The sequence below is a fragment of the Pinus tabuliformis genome, chromosome Q (genome assembly GCF_031772625.1).
Source record: "Pinus tabuliformis cultivar Carrire ecotype Pingquan chromosome Q, CPIR1, whole genome shotgun sequence".
Taxonomy (NCBI): Eukaryota; Viridiplantae; Streptophyta; class Pinopsida; order Pinales; family Pinaceae; genus Pinus; species Pinus tabuliformis.
The window spans coordinates 78,457,788-78,484,270 of NC_142296.1; the positions used below are offsets into that span (position 1 = coordinate 78,457,788).

The 26,483-nt window shown below is 37.0% G+C and overlaps 1 pseudogene; it reads right to left on the bottom strand.

The window, feature by feature from the left end:
* Nucleotides 1–3,574: 3,574 nt before the first annotated feature.
* On the bottom strand, nt 3,575–13,326 carry LOC149218347 (callose synthase 3 pseudogene; annotated as a pseudogene).
* Between the last annotated feature and the right edge of the window lie 13,157 nt (nt 13,327–26,483).

A 26,483-nucleotide genomic window follows, 5' to 3' on the forward strand; every position in this document is an offset into this window, starting at 1 on the left:
TATCATGTCGTCATATCTACAGGGAGATGAACCAGCTTTCCAACAACCTTTCCATGGAAGAAACACAACAACCTCTTGGTTATTGGTTGATACAGGAGCAGAATGTACATGAATTCTATCAGCATTTCCATAGGCCTTTCATAAATCATCATGCACAGGGGGCAACAGTGCCCTGATTTTTTGTAGATCATAGATGGAGATCCTCATTGTATTTTTGTTTATTTTGTGTTGGTACATAGATCCATGTATTTTTTTATTTATATCATGTCAGTTTATTAGTTACTATCATGTAACAATCAATCATAGACAATATTCAGTATGTGGCAATGCAACAAGTTTTGACATATGCTCCTTTTGCAGTGTCTACAACATGTAATATTTTACATAATGAAATTTACGATTTTTCCTTGGGATTATATATAATATATATATATATATATATATATATATATATATATATATATACATATATTTTATACATATTATACATATATATATACATATATATATATATATATATATATATATAGAGCATGAAGGATGAATTGTAAATGTCGCTTAAGAAGAAAACGTAAATTGTTAAGCAAACTATATTAGAGCACTTCGATACCGAGTTCTTAGATAAATCCTTGTTTAGCCAAACATGAAGAAATACATTCAAAGCATGGAAATGACAAGAGACAAAACCTACAACATAAGAAATCACATCACCATTAGGGGTTGACATAGGAATCCCTGTAAAGTCACACCTCACTCTTTTTCATTCACTAGAAAATATCAGAAAAATACAATGCACAAATTGTTTCTTCTCCTACTCTCGACCAACCGTTTCTTCATCAAAATTAAATTATAAATAGATTAAAAAAATCAATTTCCACCTCTGTGAACCGAATTCCCTAAAAGGATTTATGTTTCTCCCTACTGTAGCGAATATAGAGCTGCTTTTCTAAAAACTAGGAACTACTTTGAATAAGGCATTTTCAAAAACATTTACATTAAATACCAAGCCTAAATCGAGTTTCAAATTTCATAGACATCTCAAAACATTAACTATGACCATAAAAATTAATTACATAAAGTTTAGACATGAATTCCACGGTCAAAGGGTTGACTGTGTGAAAGCATAGTGTTGGTGTTGCGCTACCTCCTAGCCCAGCAGAAACAAAGCACAAAAGCATAGCGAATTGATGGTTCATATATATTTGATCACTTTTTGAGCTACTCAATGATTGATGCATGTGTGAATAGCCTGGAAATGATCAAATTCCCCTTGAGAAAACCCTTTTCATTCTACAAAACATCCATCTCTCAAAACTCCACCTACAGCAAAAGCGCAACTCTTGTATGAAAGCGCAATGAAACTTGTTCTTCACAATTTTGACCAATGATGAGGTCTTTGAACAATATAAATTATCTTTTGATGATGTTGACAATATTGAAAACCCTTTTGATATGCTTTTATTACTTATTTTGTTTCACCAATCTTAGGTGTCCTTTCTAAAACAAACTTCTTCAATTTCCTACAGTCATGTTGTAGTTGAGCAATAAGCAAGTGTGCCTTCTTCAGTTGTTCTTGTAATTCTAAAATCTCCTTTTCTTTATCATCTGGAACAATATCCTATGTTATAGTCTCTAAAGCTGCAATTGATTGTTGAAGTGTGTGTTCCAAAGGCAGTTTCTTTGCAGTAGCTCTAGCGATTGGCTTCTTGGGAACCAGCACTACCTTAGGAGAAAAGTGCAACTTTACCCTTTTTCTTTTCTTATGGATCAACTGAAGTTGATGGTATTTTTACTAAACTTTCAACTGGTAGTTTCTCATCTCCTGCCATAGATGATGGTGTGTCCTTTTTAATCGATTGGCTAGTTGGTGACTATGCTTTCAACTTTGATGAATCTATGAATGCGTTTCATGTTTGATTTTTCTTGTTAAATTATTCTACCACCAACAACTTAGTTATAGAGAAATGGAAAATACTGGGATTCACTTGGCTTTTCTTACCTTGAACTTTATCTATCATCTTACTAAGGCTTCTTAACATATAGAAAGGAAGATTCAAAGCGCTCTTTCTTGTGAAGTGAATCAATAACCTAAAATGATACTAATAGATCCTCCCAAACCTCCCTTCACAAGTAAAGTATCTTTGTATTACCTAAAAATGTTTTTTTGTATGATTCAAGTAGGTATTATCTTGGTAGAATAGCTCCATACCACTTGTTTTTGTACTTTGGTTTCAAGAAATCTTTGTAGGTGGCTATGTCAAGAGGCATGCCCTTGAACCACTGCTCTACTTGAAGATCAATCTTTGTAGCAACTGAGATGGTGAAATATGACATTGGAAAATTTAGCTTTCCAATCTTAACATCCAACCTAGTGAAATTCAAGGCAAACTCATTGGTGAGTTATACACTATATCCCTGGATCTTTTGACAAAATTTGATGCAACTGACTTGTTCAAATGCAACTCTAATTGTTGGGTCTGAGTTTATCAAGGTGAGGTCTTGGGTTTCAAGCCTTACTATATCTCCTCCCTTGCGCTTCTTTCTATTTGGAGTTGTCATGACTTTCATAGCAGAGATGAACTCTAGGGTTTTTGAGTGGAATTTCAGTGTATGCCAATTTGAGTGTTGAAATAGTGTATGAAAATAGGGCTTTAGATAATATTTTTATAGCAACTTAGAATGAAAAGCCCTACATAGCAGTCTCAAGAAACAAAACCAATCTCTCAAACCCAAAACAAAAACTGGAATTTTGTTTGCTTGTAGTGGGAAAATAAAAAACATAGGTGCAACGAGAAGCACAACACATGAGAGAAAAATATGTGTCATATATTATCAATTGAACACTTACAAATAAAAAATTGGAAGGAAAAAAAAAATTGAAGTTGGAGAAGAGGGTAGCGAGCGGAGACTAGAAGAAGCCATAACATGGAATTTTGAGAGGTATTGAGTCATGGGTTATGGAAGCCATAACATGGAATTTTGAGAGGTGTTGAGTCATGGGTTATGTTTTTTTACAAGTGTCCTATGTGTGTACGAATTTTAGATTTCATTTTTTCAAAATTTTGACATCTTTGTATTTCTGATTTATAGAACATCCTCCTCTCTCATCCCTATAGAGATACTCAATGCACACAGTCACATTATAAATTAACCCCGACCCATCTCAATTGCTAACTCATTACTTTACATGAGAAAATGATTGCTAACTCCTTACTTTACATGAGAAAATGACTTCAGCGTCACCTCCATTCAATAAATCATGCATATGCAACATTGTCAATTTCACGAAAATATTGGTATTTCATGCAAATATTGGATAGATTTGCTCAAATGAGTTGAACATGATCTTCCTTAACCACCACTTTTGAGATCACACAGATTTCAACATTAGGTAATACCATGTCATGATTGTTATCAAAGTAGGAACCTGCAAATCTTGTGAAAATAATGTCATTCCTTAAATAGGAAGAATGTTGCACTTGATTATCTATAGATTTCTGAACTTAGGTGGACAACCTGCATTCATGTAAGACCCAACAACGTACCATATGAACATACATGATAATGAAGCATATTAATCTAGCCTTGTAGAAGACCAATGTTTTTTCCTACCAACAAGAATATGTGAAATTTGTAGGCCTCTACTGAAGGCCTAATTAAAGAGAAAATGGGTCTGGAACTCATATACAAATGGAAACCAAGCCAATATAGCAATTGGTGTAAAAATTAGGAGTCTCATTACATGTTCATAAACGAGCAAGGGAATGAACAGACCCCAAAATCCCAGTGCGTTGAAATGGAGGCCTACAGGCTTATGCAATCTACAATAAGGCCCATCGAATAGGCATGAATGCAAGGAAACATGCAAACAAGTCTATTATAGTTAAGTCGCAGACAACTATGAGAATAATTATAATAGAAACAAAACTAATGAATATAAGCCCCTTCAAAAGTCAGAACATGAGTTGATAATTTGCACTGAAGCTATGCATCCCCATTGCTATAGTCTGCAATACCCCTAAAAAAATTGCAATGAAAAACCAAGATCATCCATATACCATAACACTTTTGTTGCCATGCGTAATGTTGAAGTGATAAACAATTCCATTTTGGAAGATGAAAAATCTAAGTGATAACAATATTTGCCAAATCCCTCCCCTCAAGCTTGAATATTTGAGATGCTCTTGTTCATCATCCCACCAAGATTCCCAAGTCTTTTCATGTGGCAAACAAATACCTCCATGACTATTGATCCACTTGTTCCAATCTGTCCAATCATCCACAATTTTTTGCCACTCAAATCCAGAAAGATAAAATAGGAAAAGTGCAAATAGCCACGTCCCGACCATAAACCACATGGAAAAAGTGATTAAGAGATATGTGAGAGTGTTGATATGATTGGCCATAGACATTGTACAAATTAAATAGAAACATCAAATCAATTCCTTGACAAAGTGACTATGTGAATAAAAGTGGTAGTTATCCGCAAATTTGACATGAAAGACAACAAAACCATGCATAATAGCTTTGTATTTTTTTCAACCATGAAGTAATTCCTGGCGATAAAAATGTGTCTTTGTGCCAACAGAGAAAGTAAAGAAAATTGAGGCCAGTTGCAGTTGCATGACCATGAAGTCACTTAAGGTTGTGCAGAATGCTCGTTCTAGGCCAATTTCCATCACCATAGGTTAGGCCATTAACATACCAAGCTAAACAAATTCTTGTGAAACTAGGGCTGCTTCCAAAGAGACATTATGTTGTACAACAACTTCATGTAACATTTATTTTCCAAGTCCACTCAAAACCAAATACAATCAACCATACAGAAAAATATACACTGTAAGAACTATCACTAGAGAACTAAAATAAAACCCAACAATAGTTATAAAATATGTTGGGGCTTAGAGAACTAAATATGTTAAGACTTTGATAAAGAGAACTGAATAGCTATTGTTATAAATATTCTTAGAACCACCTGAAAGACATATCCATAGAATATTTCTGTTGGCGACCCTAAACCATGCCATGCTATAATTATCATTGTCTGTAGTGCCAATATAGAAAAGGTCCACATCCTATAAAAACTTCTAATTAGATTCCAAAATGAATTGAATTTCAACAAAATTTGTCTTTGACAACCATATCTTTTCGTGCCTTTGTCCAAATTTTGTCATGGATTGATTCCTTTCAATTTCTTTTGGTAGATTTAGCACTTCGTAATTCCTCCAGGATGAGGAGAATGTAGAATTTTGTATAATTTTCCCTACAAATCAGCTAGCTTTGATACCATGTAGAACTTTGTTGAAAAGTGTGCAACAAGAAATGTAAATTTAGAAATTGCTAAAAATAGAACTACTAAAAATAGCAGTTTGGCCAATGAGCATTTTGGCCACCTTGGGTGAGAGGTGAAACTGCTAAAAATAACATCTTCTAAAAATAACATTTCTGGGTCCCTTCCTATTTATAGCAGTCCCTGGTCTATCTATAGGAAGTAAATTAGAATTTGGTCTTACCAGCAGTTTGGAATATTAATTAATTAATTCTCCATTAAGGAAAAGCAAACTTGAAGTCTTTGTCAGAACATGCAATTATTTTTCCACTAATTGGGGAATGTGTCCTTGACTTGCTCCACTGATTGAGGAATTAAGGATGAGTTCTATATTGAGAGGATCAGTTGACTTAGTTTAACTTAGTCAAGTTTAGATAGATTAATTTAACAAGTTGTTAAATTAATGAGATATATAGTTTGTTGATGCTTACATGCATGTGACAACTATTATTTTCATATAACTGTGTATTCACTCATGGATAACTGATACATGTCAGTTCTGACAGAGACCCAGTTGAGATCAGAGAAGGGATAGTGTGTGCAGAGGCCAATTCACATAGGTGGTAGCATTGGACCCCAAGGAAACTGCACAAGGAAATAAGAGGCTTGGAGGGCAGAGGAGAAGGTTTGTGAGAAGCCTTTGACTGTCTATAAGTAGCAGTGGGATTGCATTGAGAGCTGGATAGTTTCCAAGCTAAGGCTTTGTGTAATCTGGACTATATTTCCACTTGTATGATAATACAGAGATGAGATTTTATGTAGGTGCTTTCCCTGGGTAAATTCTTCTGTGTTATGTGTGATTGATTCCTTCTTATCAGTTATATGTGTTCTTATTGATGTTTCTCATGGTTGATTAAGCTTCTGCTAAATTGTTTGTAGAAGTAGATCAAGTGTTTTGCTTTAGTACATCGCATTACCAGGTTGATCTACAGGTGGGAAATTTCTACATGGTACCAGAGCTAGCTGATTTGTAAAAAAAAGTTCTACATGTTATCAAAGCTAGCTTATTTGTAGGAAAAATTCTACAAAATTCTACATGGTATCGGAGCACAGGTGATCAAGGAGAGAACAGTATACTGAGAGTAGATTTCAAAGTTTTGAGTTTTGGGCTAAGAGTTTGCAGAGCAGATCTGAAAACTTTTGTACAAAATTTTCAGAAATAAATAGCAGATTTGGATTCCTTGCAGAAAAATACCCAAAATAATAATAAAAAAAATTGGCTGAATCGGAGTTCGGATCAAGGAGATATCGCTGACTTAAAATCAACTCTTTTTCTAGAAACTTTTGTGATAGCGGGAAAGTGGAAATAGATTGGTGTGCTAGCCAAGAACCTGTATGCACTTGAGGTACAAGTTACATGCAAAGCCTTGAGCAACAAGGCAAAGGTTAGATACTTGGTGGTTGAGAGGGAGAGTAAATTACCTCTCAACATGCAGAGCCAGAAGAAGTCTCAGACAATTGTGGGGGAGCCACGATTGGTGCAGCAGCTGTAGGAGGTTATGGAGCAGCCACAACAGGGGAAGCTAAGAGGAGATCGAGTAGAGACATCTACTCATGCAGAGACCTCCAATAGGGGGAAACTTTGAGCCAGGTGGGCAGAGAGATCACATGCAGGCATACCTCCATGTAGGAGGTGGGGCGATGTAGAGTGATTGTCCCAAGGAGGAGGGGCAGGATTTTTGAGGTACCCAACCTCTTGGATGAGACCTTGTTATGGGAGCCCCGATTTGGAGTAGCAGGAACTGACTAATTGGGTAGAGACAGATGTGGATGGATAGGCAGAGAGAGCTATAGTGAAGGGAATCCCAGGATAGCACAGAGCATGCAGGTTGCAGCAATGCGAGAGGCACAAGTGTGTTGCACAGTGCAGGGTAGCACAGAGAAGGGTGCAACGGTGCGAGATGCATGGAGATGTTGCAGTAGCGCAGAGGTCAGAGAGGGAGCACTTGTCAACAACAGGTAGAGCTTCAGCATTAGAGTATGTTTCTAGCCCAACAGAGTGGTCAGTTGGGAGTTTTTTTTGTTCCAAGTGTTGCTGGAGCAACCACACTTGGTAGATGTGTTGCATGCAGAACATTCCAAAGGTACAAGATCGGGTTCGAGAGAAATCCTTTCTTTTTGAGATGGCGTGTTGAAAAGTGTGCAACAAGAAATGTAAATTTAGAAATTGCTAAAAATAGAACTGCTAAAAAAGCACTTCTAAAAATAGCAGTTTGAACAATGAGCATTTTGGCCACCTTGGGTGAGAGGTGAAACCGCTAAAAATAACATCTTCTAAAAATAGCATTTCTGGGTCCCTTCCTATTTATAGCAGTTCCTGGTCTATCTATAGGAAGTAATTTCGAATTTGGTCTTACCAGCAGTTTGGAATATTAATTAATTAATTCTCCATGAGTTAATTAGTTAAGGAAAAGAAAACTTGAAGTCTTTGTTAGAACATGAAATTATTTCTCCACTAATTGGGGAATGTGTCCTTGATTTGCTCCACTGATTGAGGAATTAAGGATGAGTTCTATATTGAGAGGATCAGTTGACTTAGTTTAACTTAGTCAAGTTCAGTTAGATTAATATAACAAGTTGTTAAATTAATGAGATATAGTTTGTTGATGCTTGCATGCATGTGACAACTATTATTTTCATATAATTGTGTATTCACTCATGGATAACTGATGCATGTCAGTTCTGACAGAGACCCAGTTGAGATCAGAGAAGGGACAGTGTACTATCAGTTGGATGAATATTTTTCCTATAAAGGAAGCTCATCCATGATGAGGATTTATCTCCTTCAAGTTTGTGTAGTTAGATCAGAGGTTAGTGAGTGTGTGAAGAGGTTAATTCACACAGGTGGCAACACTGGACCCCAAGGAAACTACAAGGAAATAGGAGGCTTGGAGGGCAGAGGAGAAGGTTTGTGAGAAGCCTTTGACTGTTTATGAGCAGCAGAGGGATTGTACTGAGAGTTGGATAGCTTCCGAGCTAAGGCTTTGTGTAATCCGGACTATATTTCCATTTGTTTGATAATATAGAGATGCGGTTTTAAGCATGTGCTTTCCCCGGGTAAATTCTTCTGTGTTATGTGTGATTGATTCCTTCTTATCAGTTATATGTGTTCTTATTGATGTTGCTCATGGTTGATTAAGCTTCCTCTAAATTGTTTGTAGAAGTAGATCAAGTGTTTTGCTTTAGTAAATTGCATTATCAGGTGATCTATAGAAGTGGGAGTTTCTATAGAGAGGAACCCAAAGGTAACCAAAAACCACTTTGAAACTGGAATCTAGCCTTTCTAGTTTCAAAGAGGGCTCTCTTTGTCCAAATGTTCAGTTACTTAAGGTTTAGGCTAGGTATTAAAAATCAGAGGTATAGATTTAAATCTTTGTTGGTAGGGTAGAGGGAAAATCCATTGGGCATATAGTCATATAAAGTTGATTGTTTTTCCAGTGAAAGGATGAAGGAATGAGGGATATTTTGATAGGGGAAAGGTAGGCAATCTTGTTGGTGCTTTCAATTTAATTCATTGTAGAAGGGTGAGCAGAGGAATGGTGGAAATGAAATATAGATAATCTCAATCATTACTATAAGATGAGGATGGGATTAGGGAGAGGCACAAATAGTTTTTCAGAACTTAACATTCTCATACATATTCTTACTTTTTCCCTTGAGAAAGTATGCCGACAATTTCAGATCTTTGGAGATTCTAAGCTTGTCATTAACTGGTTCAATCAACAATCTAAATGCCACGTGCACACACTTAGGAATCTGTTGGATGAAATTATTTCTTTAAAATCACATTTTGACCATATATCATGTCGTCATATCTACAGGGAGATGAACCAGCTTTCCAACAACCTTTCCATGGAAGAAACACAACAACCTCTTGGTTATTGGTTGATACAGGAGAAAAATGTACATGACTTCTATCAGTATTTCCATAGGCCTTTCATAGATCATTATGCACAGGGGGCAACAATGCCTTGATTTTTTGTAGATCACAGATGGAGATCCTCATTGTCTTTTTTAATTTTCATTTTGTGTTGGTACATAGATCCATGTATTTATTTATTTATATCATTTTGTCAGCTTATTAGTTACTATCATGTAGCAGTCAATCATAGACAATATTTAGTATGTGGCAATGCAACCGGTTTTGGCATATGCTCCTTTTGCAGTATCTACAACAAGTAATTTTTAATATTTTACATAATGAAAGTTACAATTTTTCCTTGGGAAATATATATATATATATATATATATATATATATATATATATATATATATAGCATGAAGGATAAATTCTAAATGTCGCTTAAGAAGAAACCATAAATTGTTGAGCAAACTATATCAGAGCACTTTGACACTGAGTTCTTAGATAAATCCTTGTTTAGCCAAACATGAAGAAATACATTCAAAGCATGGAAATGACAGGAGACAAAACCTACAACATAAGAAATCACATCACCATTAGCGTTGACATAGGAATCCCTGTAAATTCACACCTCACTCTTTTTCATTCACTGGAAAATATCAAAAAAATACAATGCACAAATTGTTTCTTCTCCTAACCTTGACCAACCATTTCTTCATCAAAATTAAATTACAAATAGATCAAAAAAATCAGTTCCTACCTCTATGAACCAAATTCCCTAAAAGGATTTATGTTTCTGCCTACTGTAGTGAATATAGAAATGTTTTTCTAAAAACTAGGAACTACTTTGAATAAGGCATTTTCAAACAAATTTACATTAAAAACCAAGCCTAAATTGAGTTTCAAATTTCAAATCATAGACATCTCAAAACATTAACTATGACCATAAAAATTAATTACATAAAGTTTAGACATGAATTCCACGATCAAAGGGTTGATTGTGTGAAAGCACAATGTTGGTGTTGCACTACCTCCTAGTCCAGCAGAAACAAAGCACAAAAGCATAGCGAATTGATGGTTCATATATATTTGATCACTTTTTGAGCTACTCAATGACTGACGCATGTGTGAAATAGCCTGGAAATGATTAAATTCCCCTTGAGAAAACCCTTTTCATTCTACAAAACTTCCATCTCTCAAAACTCCACCTACAGCAAAAGCGCAACTCTTGTATGAAAGTGCAACATAACTTTTCCTTCACAATTTTGACCAATGATGAGGTCTTTGAACAATATAAACCATCTTTTGATGATGCTGACATATTGAAAACCCTTTTGATATGCTTTTATTACTTATTTTGTTTCACCAATCTTAGGTGTCCTTTCTAAAACAACCTTCTTCAATTTCCTACGGTCATGTTGTAGTTGAGCAATAAGCAAGTGTGCCTTCTTCATTTGTTCTTGTAATTCTAAAATCTCCTTTTCTTTATCATCTAGAGCAATATCCTATGTTATAGTCTCTAAATCTGCAATTGGTTGTTGAAGTGTGTGTTCCAAAGGCAGTTTCTTTGCAGTAGCTCTAGTGATTGGCTTCTTGGGAACCTTCATTGCCTTAGGAGAAAAGTGCAACTTTACCCTCTTTCTTTTCTTATGGATCAACTGAAGTTGATGGTCTTTTTACTGAACTCTCAAATGGTAGTTTCTCATCTCCTACCAGAGATGATGGTGTGTCCTTTTGAATCCATCGGCTAGTTGGTAACTATGCTTTCAACTTTGATGAATCTGTGAATGCATTCCATGTTTGGATTTTCTTGTTAAATTATTCTACCACTAACAACTTAGTTACATAGAAATGGAAAATACTAGGATCCACTTGGCTTTTCTTACCTTGAACTTTATCTATCATGTTATTAAGGCTTCTTAACAAATAGAAAGGAAGATTCAAAGCGCTCTTTCCTGTGAAGTGCATCAATAACCTAAAATGATACTGATAGATCCTCCCAGACCTCCCTTCACAAGTAAAGTATCTTTGTATTACCTAAAAATGTGTTTTGTATGGTTCAAGTAGGTATTCTCTTGGTAGAATAGCTCCATACCACTTGTTTTTGTACTTTGGTTTCAAGAAATCTTTGTAGTTGGCTATGTCAAGAGGCATGCCCTTGAACCGTTGCTCTTCTTGAAGATCAATATCTGTAGCAACTGAGATGGTGAAATATGACACTGGAAAATTTAGCTCTCCAATCTTAACATCCAACCCAGTGAAATTCAAGGAAAACGCATTGGTGAGTTTTACACTATATCCCTAGATCTTTTGACAAAATCTGATGCAACTTACTTGTTCAAATGTAACTCTAATTGTTGGGTCTGAGTTTATCAAGGTGAGGTCTTGGGTTTCAAAACTTACTATATCTCCTCCCTTATGCTTCTTTCTATCTGGAGTTGTCATGACTTTCACAACAGAGATGAAATCTAGGGGTTTTGAGTGCAATTTCAGTGTATGCCAATTTGAGTGCAGAAATAGTGTATGAAAATAGGGCTTTAGATAATATTTTTATAGCAACTTAGAATGAAAATCCCTACATTGCAGTCTCAAGAAACAACCAATCTCTCAAACCCAAAACAACAACTGAATTTTTGTTTGCTTATAGTGGGGAAATTAAAAATATAGGCGCAACGAGAAGTGCAATGCATGAAAGAAAAATATTCTTGATCCTTGAGAGCAGAATCAGCAAGATGTCAGGTTTTAAACTTGCTAAAATAATATCACACTTCAAAACACTAGTATCAAATAAAACATTGAGTATTTGATTGAGGTGGCAACATGAAACACAATGACTGAGGTAAAGCGTAGTGTATTCCCCAGGCTCAGATAAGAAACGCAACGAGATTATGAATTCGAGACTTGCAAGGTTATTAATGCATTTTTCTCAATAGATAAGGGTAATTTTGACAACATGCAACACAAATGATTCAAGAAGATGAGGAATTAAAACCTAAAAATAGTGATAACCACTTGGCTTGAAGGAGCACAACGAATGTCTATAAGCGTAGCACCTCCTCTGCAGACTTTGTGCAGTGAATCCCAAGTGATGTCTAGCAAGATATTGATGGAAGAATGAATGGCTCTCTTAATCATGAAAGTGCAGTAGCTGTCAGAAGCCTAACAGCTGTCAGAAGTGCATAACATCTCATAACCATTTTACTAGTGATGATGTCATGGAACAATGTGATTTTGACACCCTAACTAACCATACTGACCCTATAAATCGGTGTCAATGTTGAAAAGATAAGACACACTATGGCCTCACTCATTATTTTTTATGAGACATGACCCTAGACTCACCTAACTCAACCTTTAGGAAATCATAAACTATAATTACATCAGTCTTTCACACACTCTAACATAATTACATCACTAATGAAATCTTTTATTCTTTACTAATACCAATAGCTTGATCTCTAAGAGATCATAACCCAACCTTTACATATTTTCCAAAATAAATTAAAAATACAAAACTTGTTTTTTTACTACTATGATATAGGATACTAGCATTGATTCCATGGGAATGACAACCTCCCTATGAGGTGCCAAGAACACCGTAGACCATGTGCTTGACCATTAGGCTTTAATGAATATTGATTGACATAAAAATAACTCGTGACTAACTCATGACTAACTCATGACTTATTACATTCTAAAAAATTGGCAGCAATTCATCAAAATCTTAGGGCCTTCTCCTCGGGCTTCAAATTCCAGTGGAAACTTCCCACACCTACAATACTAAAAATTGGATGGCTATATATAATGAAGTGATAAAAACCAACTGATTTTAAGTAAAATAATTCTTGAGAAACGTGCCATTTACAAGCCCTCTAGCAGTAAATTCTCCTCTCAAATCCTGCAACAAATATACATTACTCCCATGGTAAGCTACAATATTGAATGGTCCTTTCCAAATATTTTCAAATTTTCCATGTTTACCCTTGTCTCCATTCCTAGCATCCCACTCCAGAACCAAGTCACCAACTTTAAAATCACCTGCATTTGTCCTCCGATCAAAAATCTTCTTAAGCTTATGTTGGATTGCTTGAGTATTCCTATACACTTCCTCTCTTGCTTTCTGCAATTGAATCATTTGATTTTCCCTTTCTCTCCCACCTCCCTCTATCTCCCCCCATCTCTCGTTCTCTCTCTACCCTCCAACTTTGTCATTATCTCCCTCCCTCTCTCCTTTTCTCTCTTCCCCACTCTTCACCCTCCATCTCTATGTCTCCCTCTCTCTCTTCCCTTTATCTCCCTCCCTCTCTCCTCTCCTTCTCTTTTTCTTCCTTCCTCTCCTCTCTCCCTCTCTCTCTGTCTCTCCCTTGTTGCTCCATTTCTCTCTACCTCTATCTCTTATGTATTCGTTCTTCTATCCCTCTCTCTCCCCCTCCAACTCCTCTCTCCCTCTCCCTCCCCTTCCTCTCTCTTCATTCCTCTCTTCCCTCTCTCTCTTTGCCCTCCAACTCTGTCATTATCTCCCTTCCTCTCTCGTTCTCACCCTCCTTTCTCTGTGCATCCATATGATGGAAAATTTTCACTATGTAATTAATGTTTTTTTTTCCCAAGGAAAATCACAACTTCATTCATAATGAACAAATTACATATTGTAGATGCTTACAAAAGCATATGCATAAACAACCAATCCTAGAAACCAAGATCAAAAACAACTCATCAAAGACTTAATAAAATTCTACTCCCCTCTACCTTTCTTTTCTTCCACTTTCTTCCAACCATTAAGTTGGAAGTGAAGATACATGGAAATTTGAGTTTCTGTTACATTTGAAAGTAATTATTATCAGAATCTGAACTTTCTCCTGCATGAATTCTTTTGGTATCATTGACTTCTTTTTCAGATGAGGTTTATCCACTGTCGTTGATGTATGGAAGGCATATGAACTATTTAAGAATTATGTTTTTGATCATTCTTCTGCATGTATTCCTGGGGCTTCTGGACATTGTCATTTATAGTTTTTTCTGGTATTTCTACCTCCTCTGCTTCAACTTCCTGGGATTTAGAAAATTTTCGTCCTTTCACTTTTGAAACTTGTTACTTTTTCTTTTTTGGATCTGTTTTTTGCTTGTGGATATGTGTTCCAAAGGTGATTAGGTTGTCAGCACATATGGTAATGGAAGGTCGTATTCTCATAATCAAGTGGCTGAGTCCACTTTAGATTGTTATGGAGCAAAATAATTCTATCGGGTAATCCTTTACTGAGATCTACCTCTACGCATATTCTAGCAAAGGTAAAAATTCCTTTGGAGACTCGATCTGCATCCACTTTTAAGAACTTTCCCAAGGAATTCCCTATTCCTGTAATACTGAGTGATCCAAAAATGTAGGGGAAGATTATGTAGCTGGACCCAGACTGACATTTTGGAGACCACCATGGTATTTGTGTCGAAATCTAGGAACCATGGTGTCAAGAAGAGACCCGCATTGCCCAAGAACCATGGTCCCTCTTTTAAAACGTATTCCAAATTTGTTGGTGTGTCAAACTTAACTATGAAGAACCCTTTTGAACATAGATGAACTTCATAGTTTCTGTCTAGGTAAAGTATATCTATTTATGTAAATTCTCTGATTTGGGTCAAAACCATTGAATCTGCATATTATTGCTTTTGCGTAAAATTCAGAGTATAGTTCATAAACTTCTGGAAGTTAATGTGAATGTCGTAACCTCGTTCATTTTCTCCACAATATAGGGTCCAGTATATTGGGACATTGTTCTTCATGTTTTTTGGTTCTACCTTCCTTTTAACTGAACCCTTGAAAGAAGTTGGGCCTTTGGAACTGGTCCCGAAGAAACTCCAAGTAGATATAAGTTCAAGATGTTGGTTGAATTAGTTCCAATGCCATAGTCCCGTAACTTGACTCCCTCTTGCAAAGTTTTCCCCGCATAAATCAAATTTTGTAATTGTTTTGGAATACATATATGTTCATGAATCTTCTGTTGCAAAAATTATACTCATTCCCAGATCCCAATCCTCATACTTACTAACTTCCCGGTCAGGGATTTTATAAAAATTCGGGCTAGTTCTCCTCATTCGGACCTAAGGGTGCATCCTAGATCTTCCTCTTATGCATCGAGTCACTAGTATACATATCTAATAATTGTTCTTCATCTTCCTTTCCATTATGCCTCCTTTTTAAAACATAATTTGTTATTCCTTCAACCGAATCAACAAGTGAGAAAGAGAAGGACTAACTTGACCAATAGCTCCTTAAATAAATCAAGTTGTAGATCTGCACCTGCATCAACAGTTTCTTATAAGAAAAAACCTTAGTTAAGATCATGTTTGTGCCAACCAGATCTGCTCCATGCGTTTTCCCAGATCTTAGATTGCCATAATGGGGGATGTCGTACATATCTAATACCAAATGCAGTTCCACGAGGTTGGTCGGCTTGTGAGATCTAACCCTTACCAACTAACAATCAATGATTTGTCTCTCTCTCCAACTTATACTTTCCACCTTAAATATACCAAGTCCAGAGTTTGTTTGGCGGGAGCTGGATAGAGTGCTTCTGTCTCCATATGTTGCCAAAATGAATTTGGAACCGTTTCCTTTAGATCTTATCCCCACGTACGAACATCTTCACCTTCTCTACATTCAGATTTGGAAATGGGTAGGTTGGATCTATAGTTGTAGAGACAACTCTACGTGAATCTAGCAAGTGTGAGGTTCATTGACGCCATGACTTTGCAGTCTAAGTTGTATCAATGTACTCATAGGAGTAAACCTCCACCGAATTAATAGATATACGCTGACTCTCTTGGGGATCCCAATATTTCCCTATGATTTGTGATCGTGACTAAAGCATGAGATATATAAAATTGGAAAGCTTGTCCACCCACTCATGTGTCCTTTGGTGCATCTATAATTGGAAATATGAAGAATCTTCGGCGATCTGTTTCCAAATTCGTAGGCCATCCTCTTTCAGGGTGTGGAAAATCTTAGCTAGGCTTTCTCTAGCTCGTCCAAATCTACCCTCACCTTAAGGTCATGACCAAGCCAGACACCAAATTGGTGTATGAGACTCCCTCGTTTGTGGTACAAGGTACCCACCTCCTCTCAGCGATTTTATTGCTAAGTCTGCAGAGACATACATACTCTACCCCCCTCTGGTTTTGAACATGTGACCTCTTAGGAGGAAACACATGCTCTTAACCATTAGGCCCATAGATCATTCATCATCATCAGACCAGTGTCTTTCACCATCACCTCCACCATCACCATTTCATGAGCATATTGAGTCACCTAGTAGAGATGAGATCAGTGAGCCGGAACAAATTGAGCAGGTTGAGGTCATCAAGCCTAAAAGGGTAGATTTGGGCACATTGGAACACACTTATCAGAGAGGCCATAGGCAGGTGTTTGCCCCACAGACTTTTTTTTTGGGGGGGGGGGGGGGGGGGGGGGGGGGGGGGGCTTGCCTTCTTCACCAGAAAAATAGGTACACAAAGGCAAAGAGAAGATTACAAAGATAGAGATTCAACATGAGGAGGAAGACCTCCATGAGACAAAGCAGGATTTTGATTTGGTTGACCTAGGTGAGCATGATGAGAATAAGGACACCAGCATTGTCATCAAGGAAAAATATGTGCTCATCAGGGAGCTCCAGATAAACTTAGAGAGGTCAAAATACATTATTTCATATTATGAGAAAGAAAATCAACAACTTCAAGCCAAACATGATGTCATGGAGATTTAGCTCATCAAGGCAAAAAGATAAGCAATCAAATCCAAGGCATTGCTTGATGAGGCCTATGACAGGTATGGTGAACTTGAAGAATAATAAGAACCAAAAAGTAGACCTAGGACTAGAGGGCTGAAAAGAGTTCTAGAACTAGAGGAACAAAAGGAGGCTAAGCTTGCAAATCGGCTCACATGGAATGAGCAGTGTTCCATCTTGATTATTGAGAACCGGGAGCATTGGCTTGACAAGGTCAACCAAAATTTAGAAAAGATCCTAGACAAGATCAACCAGCCTTTAGAAAATCTCCTAGACAAGGCCAATTAACAAAATGACATTCAGAGGAAGAGGGCAAAACATTATGTCAACAGAGAAACAAATGCAAGGGCAAAGCTCAAAGCAACAAAAGCAAAAATTGAAGCCCTAACTCACCAAGAAGAGAAAAAGAAACTTGATATACTTGGAGAGGCTTCACTCCAAGCCTAGCCTCACCAACATTAGCTACTTGACCATTTTTGAAACCTCTTGGCTCTTTTTTGCAAATTTTGTCTTTTCTGTGAATTTTTAGGCAATTTTATATTAGCAGCATGGTCAAACGTGCATCACCCTAGGCGCTACACACTTTTTTGGGGAAATTTTTGAGCAAATGGAGACCACCACTGGATGCATAATGACAAATACATCTAAGAAAACCATGTTTCTAGCCTTAGTTTGCAAAACTAGCAGGTGAAAAGGGCAAAAAACAAGCAAAAAATCATGTTTCTACCTCAATTTTGACCTAGGCACTGTGCACAGACCAGTCTTGGGAGAATCAACTTTTGGAGGGTCAAATCAAGCCCATTTTGGAAACTAAAGGCAGATTTGGAAACTAGACAGGACAAGCTTTCCAATGAGCTATCCTGGGCTCAATTTGGACACCGGGAAGGTAGTCAAAAACAAATTTCAAGATGGAGGTCGCACTTGACACTCTGAGGGCGCACTTGACAGAGAGATGGCACACTTGACCATTTCCCTGATTTTTCACTTTTTTTCTCCAGATTTTATTTTCATCCTTGGAAATAATTTTTTTACTGATGCAATTGATGTTTTAAATGTAATTATGGTCTTTTTACTATTACCTAGGGTAAATACATTAGGTAAATGGACTTCATCAAGTCAAATGAATCAGTTTCAATGTAATTAGGGAGGAGTCACTTAGAGCTCCCTGCACTCTAGGTATCAGTTCAATTTTTTGTGGATCTCTTCCTCAACTCAGGGATTCAACCCCTGAGGATGAGAGAAGGTTGTTTTGATGTCTATATCTTCCCTTTCTTCACTCTTTTCAAAGGTTGGACTCAGTTGGATGTGATACTAGTGATCAGAGACACTATTGTATTAGATTTTGGCTAGTTTTAATAGATGAGTTGCAGCTATTTCTTTGGGATACATGTGGTATGAATGTTTAGCATTGTTTCTTCTTTGTCATAATTTTTACGAATGTTTTGTAAGTTCATAAACCATTTCATGTCTGCTATATGGTAATTTTCAAGTTGATAAGCATAATACATGTTTGCTCATGCTCTGTTTTGGGAAAGTTATCATAATTTGTCCATTTTTCTTCAGTTTAGGAAGAATACATCTCATATGCTCTTCCTAACTCCTCATCAGTCTTAAAACATCTCACCAAATCACATTTTAAGTGCTAAGCCTTCTGCCTACCTTGCCCCTTTGGATGTCTGCAATCATATCTCACTTGCCCTGACTTGGCCTCTTGACCTTCTTATCACTCAGGTTGTCCCTTGGCTCCTTAAGGGATACGGCCGAGGTAACCACAAACGAATCTTTGGACTGCAAGTCCTAGCCTACCTGCAATCAGAGAGGGCTCTCTCTTTCTGATTTGACTTTGTTTTGGGTTGATTTTAGGCTAGTTATGGGCTTCTTTGGGTTTTGTTTAAGTTTTGGTGGGATGATTGATGTTTTCAAGTAGGGAGGCATGCATAGTGTGAGAGGTTCAAACCATTGGGCATGGAGTCATGGAGTAGGGCTGCTGGTGCATTTTCTTGGTCACAAGAGGAATATAGAGCAAGATGGCTGCACATGAAACAATCATTCAAGCTAAAAAGGATGAAATGAAGGCTAAGGAATAAAAGGCAACTAAGAATCTCTTATTCAGCTTAACAGAGGGAAAGTGAGTGAACTATATCTAGGAGCAGTCAAGAATTCCTAAATAACAGTCATACATGAATGAAATAGAGCAAATATGAGCCATGAGGAATTCATATTTATGCCTAAATTAGAAGAAAACATATAGAAGTCACAGAAACTGAGCATGGAGCGCAGCCAAGCAAATTCCAAGCTAACCTTTCTTTCTGTAACTTAGATGGTGATATATGTATGATATAAACATATCTGAATTGAAAACAGAGGTAAGAAACGCTTATTGGGCCATGTAGCAGCGCAAGAATTCTATATTTCACTCTTCAGCCATTAATAACACAACAGACAGTCCATCCTCCAAGCTTTTCCGCAATCTTTGATTATAGAAATTCTCAAACATACAGTGCGAGTCCAGAATGAGGATTATCAACCAACCAACCCATTTAAACAATGAATTAGGGTGGTTTATATAGAGAAAATGTCCAAAATATTTATTGCAACAGATCTTAAACAGATCCGAGGGAAATGAGTTTTTTAACCTAATCTTGTCCTGAAATTAATGCATAAAATATCTCAGTGCTGCACTGGGGCAGCCGCCTCAAAAATGAGTCGAAATTTTTCCTTATGGCTTTGTGCTATTCATTTAGCCATAACTGTGCTTTGGGCTTTGATCCCCTGCTCTTGAGTGGCTTTGATGTGCATTAACTGTGATCTGAGAGCTTTAAATGGCTTCACCGCTTTCTTTGACTTTGCTTGGGGGTCTTTAATGTTCACCTATTTTGATATCGCTGATCTGATACTCTTCGCCGCTTCACTGATACTCTTTTGATTGAATTTGGGCTTTATCTTTCCTCTGATACTCTTTAACACTTGAATCGGGCCACTTTCTCTCGATCTGATATGCTTGAAACTGTCAAATCGCCCCTTTTCTGCCCTTGTAAGGTAAAAACGACTGCTGCAAATGATTTTCGTGGCCACTGGAATGCTATCGGTGCTGGCCGATTTGAATATGAACCTAAATGAAGAAATCCTGTCAAACTGCGAGTTTTCGGGCCTGCTAGTAGCCGAGCGATATGAAGCCTTCCATCTTGGTCATTTTTTCTTAGTGTTGCGCAATTAGCGCTAAGCGCTAATCGCGCATCGAAAACTGCCTCAGTTTTTTATTCGGGGCTCTCTTTGCTGTGATTTTCGCCCTTCGCGCCTTCTTTCAGTGACGACGTCAGCATGACGTCAGCGGTGGGTCCCAGTATGGTAGTGACGTGGCAGGGTGACGTGGCAATACGGCAGGGATTAAGTCGGTGATTGGCAATCGACGGGGACAAGGGGCGATGGCTTTTATATGTGCGAGGTGATGGGAGCGATCGCCGATATCGGAAAAGCGATAAGGCATGTGGCGGTGCGAGAATGGGAAACATTGCGGAAATGCCATATATTGGGGTAACATGAGGTTAGCGGTAAAACTTAAGTTTTGCAATATAACCAAGTTTTACGGGGAAGTGGAAGTATATATGTATAAATGATGCGATTGTGATAATGAGTGGATCGCGATGCGATATGCTTTTGGGTGCGATAGCAATATCGCATCGGCGGATGAGAGGGGGGGCATATCTATATAGGTACAAAAACCTTGCGACTGCCGATTGCGATATCGCGATCGGCGGTTTGCCATCGGAGTGTGAATTTATATGGGCCAACACAGTCATTGCCATCTCCGACAGTGATATCGCGTCGGAGGGAGGGGGATACAGATCGGAGGAATGTTTTGTTAATCGGCGAAGGCCTAATGTGATCAGAAGAAGGCTTAATGCAATGGAGATGGGTTTTAGTGCATCGGATGAAGATTTTTAAGCTTTAGGAAGGGTCCTTAATGCATCGGAAGGGGTCCGATGGCATTTGAAAGGGGGTTTTGTGTTTTGGAAGGAGTCCAAACATCTTGGGAAAATGGTTTTTTGAGAAAAATGAGGGTTCTTACTAAGCTTCAAGTAAACTTAGTAATTCCCAAGCAATATTTATGGTTATATTTCAACCAGAGGAGGGGATATGTAAATAATGGGGATTTTTACGATGTATTTTTTTTAGTACGGGAAGGGGAAATAAGGAGGAACTTACATAATAGAGTTAGGAGTTAATATGATTTTTGTGAAGAAAGCACCAAGGATAGAAATCTTAGGCTTTAAAGGGGAAACAAGACCTATATAAGAAATATAAGCATCCTTAAGCAAAGCAGATATTTGCTTAGGCAAATGCTATGGAATATGATGAATTTTTAAAGATATCAAGCAGATCTTAACACCTTTAGGGGAAGTTAGTGAATGATTTGGGGAAAGGAAGAAAGGGAAGTTAATCATGCCTCACTTGAACTGATCCAAGGGAAAAATTGCCTTGCACTTGTGATCTAAAGTAAAATAACACTTTGAAATACAAAATTGATCACACTTATTCATTCTGCAACCTCAAAACTACTTACCCAGCCTACTCACCTAACATTTTTTCTTCTTTTTGGTTTGGGTGCACTTAGACTTGTAGACCCTGATTATCTTCTTTTCTTTTGACTGCCCTCCTATCTAAATGTACCCTTATCTCTTCCGGGGCTCAGATTAAACAGTTGAGCGCCCTTATTTCTCTGCCTATCTACTCATCTGCCAAGCTTAAGCGGTTTGGATAGATATTCATTCTCTATCTTCTAAAACAAGCAATTTAAACCTAGGGAAGCCAAGATTAAGCTGTTTAGCTTTCCCTTATCTATAAAAATCTTCAAAAATGGTATGATTCTTCAAAATGGAACTTCTTGGAAATGTGGAACTTTGCAGCATGAAAAGATGACACATTTGGCATGTAAAACAGTCAATCATGAAATATGAAACCTATTGCAATAGGAGGCTAACAGACCTAATATCCTCATCCAACAATAACCCCAACAAATCAAATCAAAAAACCCTATCCACTTTATACCTAGCCTAAAACCATAATCCATCCAGCCCTCTTGGTCGTGTTCCTTTGGAGAGATTCCTCTCAGGCCTGGTAGGGCTAGCTACCAAGTCAAAAGATTAGCCTGTGGTTACCTCAGCTGGACTCTTGCTCGGCCTTGGAAATCCGAAGGAGTGATAACACATACTATGGATTTGTGTATTTGCAAACACTTATGCAAAGTTGTATGTATTTTGTTCAGATGACACAAATTCAAGTGATTGACAATCTACATGGAATGTAGAGATTTCAGCTAGTTGAAGTCATCGTATTACTTACCCTCTACTAAATATGATTACACCTTTTTGTCTTGTAGGGTTATATTTTTGTTAAAAATAGTTCCATGTATGTTTCTTGGTAATACTTTAAAGAAACTTTCATAGGATTATTTTGTGTTAGTTATCCTTTTACGATCATTATTTAGTATTTAGTTATGTTCACAGAGTTTAATATTACACTAAGTTTCATATTAAGCCACATGGAAGACAACTAGAAACTAAGTGTGTGGTTTGACGATGATGGTTAGTTTCTTTATTTCCCACCAACCAATGACTGAGTAATTTCATGGAATCTTGTCTAGTGTCTGGTAATACCTAGGTTTTGCTAGGTTTCTATTTTTCTCAATATTCTTTTTTATAAAAATGGAATCATATTTCTCGAGCAAGGAATCCATTTTAGAAAAATGAGCAAGGAATCCATATCAAGAGCTATGATCAAAGCAGGTTATTAGACATTGAGCCTTGACTTCCTTCTCTTGCACATGGAGAAAGTTCATGTCCACTTTCTGGTCAAACCTTTATCCAATTGGCTGGTTCATGGTCTTGAGGTCTGGCATCACCTCCTAAATCCACATGGTTTTTAGCCTCCTTTGTGCATAACTATTGTTGTTTCTCTTCTGTCTCTCAGTTTCCATGAACTCTTTCATGTATATCAGAGACTGATAATTCTTTCTCACTATTTGTGTTATGATATATAACCTCCTATCTCTCTATGCAAAAACTGTCAGCAGGGTTTGTGCAACTTTAACAATTTTGAGAGCTTTGCCTTGCAAATGTTGAATCACTATTTAGTACTTGTCTTTCAGCTAGTGTAGAAATTGCACAAGCAAAGCCCCCTATCACAGAGCTACTTGGCATGACCTCTCTTGAATCAACAGATGTTGGACGTGCCATAGTAGACTCAGAAAATAACCACAACGGTCAAGAAACCTTACCTCCTTTTACTCAGGCTTGAGGGAATAAATGAGTCTTTGTACCTGAGATAGCTTTGCAAGTTCTAGGATCTCAACCTGTTTGTGGTTAATCTGTTCTTGGAACCGGGTGAACTCAAACTCAAACTAGGAGCGATGTGGGCTTTGTAGCCTTTGCCTTCATTGGATCTTGATATGCCCCCGTTCTATCGGCCTCTTCTTATGATGCCTTAGCCTCTGCTTAGATATCATTCTTTGTGGTCTTTCTCAATCTTAAGAATCTTTTCAAAAGCTCATATGTTACCCCCTCCCAAGTCTTTCAAAGAAACAAGTCTTATCCCAATCTTATTGTTGTCAACCATGTCTTGTGTTACTAGTAATTCCATTAATTTTGTTGTTAAAACACCTACTATAAGGCCATATTTGATTTAATTTGAACTTTCCTTTTGCACTCTATTTCCTCAAAATCAAATCAACAGTATTGTTGGCTTTTTATGTCTGTTGTCATAGGTATAATTTTGGCACATGATACATTATATTTTGTACATAGTTTATATACAAGACTCTGTTAAGGGTGGATGCACTGAAGGTTGCTTCCAACTTGCAGGTTACTCAAATTGTTTTTTAATCAAATCCATTGGGTGCTTTCTCTTTTAGAAGCAATTCTTTGAAGATTAGTTCCCAATAAAATAGTGTTTACATCCCAAATAACTAACCAAAAAATGATCATGCAAGGCAGTTTTGAGATTTAAGATTGTTTTCAAGATAAACTAATAGAATGATTGATTTGAATGAAAAAGCATGTTAACATACCAACCTAACCAAAGTAATTAGTTGTCATAGTCCACTTATAAAGGCAGTTAAATGCAGCTCACACCAAAGAGTCAGCGAAACTGGACAGGCCTGGAACCTGATGGTATTACCATTGACAAGTTTATACTCCATATAAATTATAACTCATAATCCATGGCTAGGAAGGGAACATCATTTGTTTGCTACATGCATTAAGAGATGAAGTGACCAAAATTGCTTCAGGCATTGATTGATGAACTGACTGAAATTGGACGGCCTTGTCAGCACTATGCAACTCATTCTTACAATCAATACAAGTTTGATTATTTTAACTGCAACGGCTCTTTAACCTCCAACTTCAACTCATTTCAATAGTACATTTAACCTTTCTCTTCAAACTTTGCTCAGATTGGTCACTAACTTTTATTTTGTAACTATTACTGTCTATTACATTCATGCTATTTCCCATTCACATAGATTTAACCTGTGATTTAATTCATGTACATTGTGTATATTGGTCCTCTTTTTTTTAAGAGATTGATAAGTATGAGGTTTTATTATATTTTAAATTGAAAATGATATTTTTGATTGAGCTGTACTAGTCATGTTTCCTTATGCTTTTTATTTTGAAGTGGCTAGGGATGTTTGTAATGAGACAGAGCTGCCTTCTTCCTCATGTCCTTTGTGATATCTCGTTCATTCCTTTTTTAAAGGTTGTAAATAGATTCTCCTGGATCCTAGTTGCCTGAACCAACTTATGAAATGTTTCCCATTGCTGGTGGAATTTTTCCTCATATTCAAAATCTTCCTTCAAAGCTTGTGCTGCTGCAAAGGGGAGTTCAATGGCACTCTTTGGAACCTCTTGCTTGGGGTAGGTTTTTCTTTTCCTAGCTCAGCTTCAGGCTTTGATAATAGTGGTAAGGACTTGCTAATTATTATTATTATTATCTAATTTTAAGGTCATAACCAATCCAGACATCAAATTGGTGTATGAGACCCTTTGTTTGTGGGACAAGGGACCTTATGCTAGTGGTAAGGACTTGCTAATTATTATTATTATTATTATCTAATTTTAAGGTCATGACCAAGCTAGACACCAAATTGGTGTATGAGACTCCCTCATTTGTGAGACAAGGGACCCACCTCCTCTCAGTGATTTGATTGCTAAGTCTGCGAAACATACATACTCTACCCCCTCTGGTTTTGAAACATGTGATATCTCAGGAGGAAACACATGCTCTTAACCATTAGGCTCACTCAAGTTGTATAAGATTCAGATTAAAATTCAACTTGGGTTGGTTGTGGTAAAGACTTGCTAATGAGATTCAAAGTAGAATTCAACCTAGGTTGGTTGTGGTAATAATTTTATCATTATTTTTATTGTCTTGTTGTCTTGCACATATTGAGAGAGATGTACCATTAGAATGGAGCATCTTTGTAGGATCCTATGAAAGCCCTTAGTCCAGATTTTGTAAATAATATTGAACAAGAAAATATAAGGAGGTTGTTTCAGTTAAAAAAAAACAACAAATTTAGGATTCTTGTTAAAGCCCTTGACCAAGGTTCTATACACTGTCGCCACATCGAAATTCAGATGTGCAACATCTAGTCAAAGCTTAATGAATTAGAACATCAAATATTGCAAAATTTTCTCTAGGTTATGCCTGACTCAGCATTTGAAGACTCCGAGCATATTGGGGCTAAGGCGATTCCTAACTCAAAGTGCCCTAGGAGTTTTTGAAAAGGACAAAGAATTTTGAAAAGGGTATTTTAAAAGGAGGAAGGTCATTACTACTAAATCTTAAAGAGTAATAATTAAAGTTTTATTTTTAAGTGAGTTTTTTGTGTTTTGGGGCATGAATTTGATTGAAAATGGAGACAACAGTTACAGATATGGAGAAGTTAAGCGGGGCTAATTTTTCCCTATGGGAATCATAGATGGAGGATATATTGATTTTAAAGGATCATTATTTTCCGATTGAGGGCACAACGAATAAACCCTCATCGATGACAAATGAAGAGTGGAATAAGCTAGATAAAAAGCGATTGCAAACAATCCGCCAAGCAAAGAATGTTTATTTCAATGTGTCTAGAGAAAATACGACAGAAGGATTATGGAAGAACTCCATGATCTATATGAGAAGAACATGGCATCAAACAAAGTGTTCTTGATGAAGAAGCTTTATAATCTCAAAATGAAGGAGGGTGCTTCAGTTGCTGAGCACTTGAATGCATTTAATATTATTACTAATCAACTTGCCTCTGTTTAAAATCATTTTAGATGATGAAATTAGAGCCACTTTGCTAATGTGTTCTATGCCAGATAGTTGGGAAAATTTAATTGTAGCTATGAGCACTTCATCAACTACAGGGCCTTGAAGTTTGATGATGTCAGCAGTAGTTAATGAATGTGGAGCTACGACGCAAGTCAATTGCAGAAAACCAGGAGGAGAGGATCTAGCTCTAGCTGAT